We start from the raw sequence: 6,017 nt of genomic DNA on the forward strand, positions 1-6,017 counted from the left end.
GACCCAGCTGGGCAAACTGACCCCTGATCCCACTGTACTGGAGGTGCTACTCAATGCATCATATGGGGGCAGGTAGGGAGGTGCTATGGGCCCTGCACTTCCAGCAACCTGTGTTGCCTGCACTGGTTGAGAACTGGGCCCCTGTAGCTCTCCTTTTAACAGGTGTTTGATCTGCAACGGTTGACAGGTAAGAGTGTTTAGCTAATACAATGAAAAGTTCCACTGCCTGATTTCTGCAGATCAAATCACTGTTCAGCGTCCAGGAGCAGGTTCCTTTCTGGCAAGCTGGCAAAGCTAAACACAGTTATGAAACTCGGGTATTGAACAGGTTCTGCAGGGATCTGCTGCAGCGGTTAATGAGGAAGGGAGTGGCTGAATGCCTGAAGTGTAGAATGGTAGCAAAAGTGCCAGCAGATTCCTTTTTCAGTTTAATAGCCACCAGGTCTGGCAAGGATGGGCTGAAACAGGCTGAAACTTTGCCCTGACATGATAGAGCTGCTCTTGACTGGGGATTATCCTGAGCTTGTAAAGCGTACTCTCCCTTTGAAAGAGCAAGTATGAAACCCAGTATTGTCCTTGGGTGGCCAGATGTGTTAGTGGTCAGGAGTACCATTTATCAGCTTCATCTGGTACACCAGTCATGGCCAGTCATCTAGAGATAACCTGGCCTCAGTTTCACATACCTTGAACTTTATCTTCCATATTGTTTTATCGCTCCCCTTTTAATGTTGCTTTATTGATTCTTCTGTTTGTTATGACCCAGTCTTACCCCCCTGCCTTGCCAACATAATCTAGTGTTGTGCTGGCAGAGGCTGCCTTATAGCTGTCCCAAAACAGTTTCTGTCAACACAAGCTGCAGGCCCGCTGACATACCCTCGGAAACCTGCTGGAGCAGGTAAGCCTGCGTAGGGAGTTGAAAGGAGGCAAGGAGCAGAATGAATGGGACAGTGATGGGAGAAGAGTGGAGGGTGGATCAGGCCCTGGAGGGGGACAGGATCAGCAATGGCGGTGTATGCCGAATCTTAACCCTCTTCCTGGGCCTGATCTGTCTTCCTGGGTCAATGTGGACTTGCATCAGCAATTGAGCTGGTGCAGATTCAAGTTAACCTACAACAGATAATGTGGCTTACTCTGGGGCAAAGGAACAGCTGTCCCCTTACTCCAAGGAGACTTCCAGCAGTCGAAAATCCCCCACAAGATACCACAGTTGCCATGCCAATGCTGCTGTATTGCCGCACAGAGATTTAGGATTGGACTGTTAAACTCATTTATTTTTTTTACTTTTGATGAACCATACACTATTTTGGGGACTTTTTTTTCTTTTTTATAGCTAAACAGTTTGTTAAGTAACACAAAATAACTAAGTTCATACCTAATTTTATGCCTGGACAAGTTCCTGAAGGCTGTCAACTTAAAATGCCTCATGAAGAGTCCTGGGCTATTGAGAAAGTTCTTTTCATTTGTTATGCCATCTTCTCTCACCTGGAATGATGACTCAGTGGAAGTGACATTTCACTGGTTGCCAGTGAGGGCTAAATAATTAGAATAGCTGGAATGTTACTGTTGCTGTTGTGAGTAGATATAAACTGGCATTCATTTCTGCTGAAATCTTACCAAATGATATATCATGTTGAAATGCGATTGAAACTCCCAGTGTAATTTTCTTCTTGTAAAAAACATTGTGCCTCCCTGCCCCACACCTTTTACATTTTGACTGGGGTACAGGGACTGAGCAACTCTTTCCCATCCCAGCATTGATCCAAATTGTTCTTCCTTTGAAGCTATTCTTTGTGTACATAAAATGTTTCCTTCTATGGCTCACAGCAGCTTGGGCTAGGATTGTATCCCTATCCAGTGTAACTTTCTTCTTGTGCAAGCAATTGTGTCTCCCCGCATAAGAATGACTAATAACAATGGCTATGTGATTGTGCTGAAGGTCTGAATCAGTTGTGTGCCTGAGGCATATCACATGTTCTACGATGTTTAGCTGCGCAACCAGATGATTCTGGAGTCAGCAGATCTGAATCACTCAGCAAGTGACACATGGCTTGTGGGTAATTACTGAAGAACCCTGAAAACCAGACATCTCACTTCTCCTTTAAGCTTTCAGAAGGATGATTGTTCTCTAACAACATAAGCACATGTGATCTGTAACAGCCTCACTTCTGCTTCCCAGTAACATGCTGCCTCACTTTCCCCATTTCTCTAAGAGGTAGGATGTTCACCCAAACCAACTTTGACTTACCTTGAGAGGATAAAGAGCACTGTGGACTTACAGTGCCTTTTGTAATGAAGTGTATTTAAAAATGTAGATGTTAATCACATGGAAGCAACAGGCCCACAAACAGTGCTCCTCTTAAAAAGCAGCCTCACTCCCCACAAAGTTACTGCATACTCCTGCAGATCCACAGCTGGAGGATTTTATCACCAGGGTGGGCCAAACATATTTCACTCCCAGGTACCATGCTGACGTTTCAATTCTAACCCCTTATGTCAGTGCTTTCCAGCACTGGTATAGCTGTGCTAGTGGGATGTGTGCTGCATCCTACAGTAAGGTGGACTCAAGGAGGCCTCCTCAAAGTAAGAGAATGTTTGTTTCCTTACCTCAGAGCTGCATTGCCCTTATGTCAGTGCTGGAAAGCACTGACATAAGAGGTAAGGATTGCGCCCTGAGTCATTTGGTCCAAGGGGATCATATGGGACACTATCCAAAATGGTGCCAATTGATCAAGATCTACTGATCTATGAAAATTACTTTTGGGTTGTTTCATAGATGTTTGGGGGGGGGGTAGAGTTAAAACAGGGACATTGTGCTGCACAGTGCATAATGTAGGTGACGTGACTCAGCATTTTAGTGGCACTAAGAATCCTATGACATACAATAGCGGAATTGGAAAAGTCCGTATTGGGGATTATCAGAGGCTCCTGAGAAGCAGCGGTCCCTTGGAAGCCCTCCTCCCTTGGAGGCCCTATGAGAGCCTTCAAACAAGGAAGGGAGGTGGCAGCCAGATCAAGAAGCCACCAAAACACATTAAATGAGGAGGAGGAGGAAGTTGTGATTCCACAATTTGGCCACCACCCCCTGTTCCTCCTCCTCTGGAGTTACACAACTCCTTTGGAAGAAAGGAGATAGAGGCTGGATCACAAAGCTGCTGAAACATGAAGAGGAGGCTGTGGTAGTGGCAGGTGACACACGGCTCTCCCTTATGGTCGATACCTGGGTGGCCCACCCCCCCAACCTGTGCTTGCTATGCCACTGCTTGGAAGGATTCAATATTTCGCCTTGCAGAGCAGCATTTAGGCTTCATGGCCACCTGAAGAAACTTCTGGAACTTCTAAGGCCTTTTTAGAAAGCATCCCATATATTCCATCCTGAATGAATGACAGTAATTCCTGTGTGTTTTGCAAACAAATACAGTATGCATTAAAAAGTCCTGCATCTGGTTACTACAAGTGAAATATTTTGTCCCTGCCTGATGCTTAGTTCCTGAACTAAGACTCTGGACACATCTGCCTTTTTTTCTTGGTACATCCTCTGCCAGGCAAAACGCTGGTCTCAGACCCCAACTTACCAAGTCGATGTGACTTGCAAGCAGACTGGCCTTTTAGACCAGGGGTCTCCAAACTTTTTGGCCAGAGGGCTGCATCAAATATCTGGCATGGTGTTGAGGACCAAAAAAAAATTTAAATATAAAATTTAAATAAATAAATTAGAGATGGAACTTAGATGAGTGAATAAATGAATGAATGGGCTCATTCATTCAACCTCTCTGGCCCTCAGAACACCCTACAGACACAATCAGAGCACAGTTCTGGTCATATTCAGTTGAGTGGGCCAGAGGCTTTCAGGGGACAAGAGGTTGGCCGCAGGTTGGAAAGAGGCTTGCTGCGGGCCGCATCTGGCCCCTGGGCTGGGGTTTGGAGACCCCTGTTTTAGACCAAAGGTAGCTTTAATGGCTCTCCTTTCTCCCACCTAGGAAGGATCAACTCAGCATCACAAATTCTAGCTCCCATTCCCAGCTCTCTGCTGGAGCAGGAACATGTCTGTTCCAGAAAGGTATGTTGCCTTCCCAAGTGCTAACACAACATTATTGGTTAAGTACACTTCAGACTCCTCTGTTAACAGCAAAGGATGCCAGGTGCACCTCTCCTGTGCATTTAGCAACTTGCGAGAGTGGACTACTCCTATGAGCAGTATACCATTACAAGAACACTTGTGGATGTTTGCTGTTTTCTTAAGCATGAATGTTCGACAGAACATCCACCTCTTGACCAGAATTGAATGGCAGTCTTCCACGAATTCCTTTCTCCACTGACATTCAATAGTTCCCTGAATATTGGAGCACTGAATAGTTCCCTCCAATACCAACTACATCTTGCAAAAGAGTCTTGGTGAAGGTAACATATTGATCCAACTCTATATCAGACAGTATGGATACAGCCCCAATATAAGGGCGTGCGCTTATTTTGCAGCAAATGAAAAATTGAATTGGTCTCATTTGGTTTCTTTTTCATTGATTGCAAAATGAAAGCAGAGAAGTCCTAAATGAAGAGCAGATTTAAATGAATGTATTGGATTTGAATGAGTGAATAAGCCAGTGAATCTGCTATCATCCCCCCTGCAATTTTGCAATCTACCCCCATGCCAGCCTGCCTGCCTGCCAATGAGCTCATCTGCTACCTGACGACCACACTTCACCACACCATCCTCTGCCATTGATTCTAAACTGATCAGTCTAGGAGAGGAAACTCTCTGCTACCAGCATCTTCCTCATCCATACCCAACCAGATTAGACCAGTGAGATAAAGGAGGAAGGGGAGTCACACTAACCACCACTCAAAGTAGCTGTTGTATCCGACTTTGTTGTTGGATTGTCCATGGCTGTTGTCTAACACCACAATGTACACCACTGCCAGATTCTTTACCATTCTATCCAGGGCCAGCTCAAGACCTTCTGATATCTGAGGCAGTGTATAAAATACTACCCCCCCTTACATGACAATGTGCCAGCCTCTGCCCCTCCCACTCCCTGGTGTAGAAAAGGAAGAAGACAAAGCAGATGAGGAAGTGCAGAAGCATCAGAGATGCCCCAACCCAGTCTCCTCCATTTCCTCTCTTCATTTTCCAATTCTGTTACCCTGCACGTGCCTGATCTCATTTGATCTTGGAAGCTAAGCAGGGTCAGGCCTGGTTAGTACTTGGATGGGAGACCACCAGGGAATACCAGCTGCTGTGGGCTTATACCATAGTCTTTCAAGACTGAAGGTTGCCAACCAAACCTTTTCCAATTCAGGAAGTAGTAGGAGGAAGAGCATGGGCAGATGGAGGTGGATGCCTTCCCCAATCTGCTGCCTGAGGAATTTGCCTCAATTGGCCTCACAAAGAGGCCAGCCCTAAGTATTTCCACTTAACTTAGTAGCTGCTTTGCTACTATTTGCATGCGTGGACTGTAAATGTGCAAAGAACATCACAGGAACATTCTGAAATAAGTTTGTTATTTCTTTATTTCTGAAAGAAGAACATAAGTAAGAAAGCCTCTCTGCTTTCTATGGTATACTCCAGTAACATTCAAACTGTGCAGTATTCGGGCACCATGAATAAACTGCACCTTTTCCTTAAGGCTCCAGACTCCCGACTCCAGTGGCTTCGTTAAGGGGGGGGAGGGGTGCAGGCTGTATCAGGTGATGCGCACAGGGTGGTGACATCACTACTGGCTACAATTTTTTAAATCTTGGTATTTTTGAATAATACCATCCTGTTATATATCATTCAGTGCATAATTTCATGCAGAATGCAATGAAAAACCACATTGAAATATCTCTATTCTATCAAATGTTATAGCCAAAAAACCAGTGGGGCAGAGCAATGGTGCATCACCACACCTACTGCCTGGGGCATTACCCTGCCCCCTGCATGGAAGGAGGTCCATCATGGGAGTGACATGCTGGCCTTCTGTATTGGCTGACTAACCCTAGTGATGCCACTGTCCTCCTTGAACTAAGAGAATTCTGCTGTA

Source organism: Tiliqua scincoides, chromosome 4 (genome assembly GCF_035046505.1).
Source record: "Tiliqua scincoides isolate rTilSci1 chromosome 4, rTilSci1.hap2, whole genome shotgun sequence".
Classification (NCBI taxonomy): domain Eukaryota; kingdom Metazoa; phylum Chordata; class Lepidosauria; order Squamata; family Scincidae; genus Tiliqua; species Tiliqua scincoides.